Source organism: Pan paniscus, chromosome 7 (genome assembly GCF_029289425.2).
Source record: "Pan paniscus chromosome 7, NHGRI_mPanPan1-v2.0_pri, whole genome shotgun sequence".
NCBI lineage: Eukaryota > Metazoa > Chordata > Mammalia > Primates > Hominidae > Pan > Pan paniscus.
The window spans coordinates 153,989,449-153,990,281 of NC_073256.2; positions in this window are offsets into that span (position 1 = coordinate 153,989,449).

An 833-nucleotide genomic window follows, 5' to 3' on the forward strand; every position below is an offset into this window, starting at 1 on the left:
TTTTTGTATTTATTTAAAATTTCAAATTATTGGCATAAAATTATTTTAACAGTATTTTAATATATATAAGATCTGACTGACGTATCTTTTTACATTCTGGATATTGATGATGTTTTTCTTTTGGTTATATTGCCAGAATACAGCCAAATTACCTGTCTTTTCAATGAAGAAATTTTGAGTCGGTTGATTGTCTCTCTGAATATTTGTTTTCTGTTTCATTCATTTCTGTTCTTGTCTTTATTATGTCCTTCTACTTTTCTCCTTTTGGGATCATATACTAATATTTGCTATTTTATTAAGATGACAGTTTAGATCATGAATTTCGGCCTTTCTCTTTTTTTCCTTCTATTACAGACCTTTAAGCAACTACATTTCTCTTTAAGAAGAAATATAAGATTATATTTTCATTTACATTTATATTCATAATACATATATTCATAAATGTCAAATTATATTTTATCACACAGATTTCAAAATGTCATATTTTAATTTTTATTAACTAAGAGCATTTTCTTTTTTTTTTTTTTTTTTTTTAAGAGATGGAGTCTCGCTCTGTCCCCCATGCTGGAGTACAATGGCACAATCACAGCTCACTATAGCCTTAACCTCCTGGGCTCAAACAATCCTCTGGTCACAGCCTACTGAGGTGCTAGGACTATAGGCAAATGCCACTACACCTGACTAATTATATTTTATACATTTTTTTTGTAGAGACATGGTCTCTCTGTGTTGCCTGAGCTGGTCTCAAAGTCCTGGCCTTAAGTGATCCTCATGCTTCAGACTCTCAAATTGTTGAGATTACAGGCTTAAGCCAGGCCAGAAACTCTTCTAAT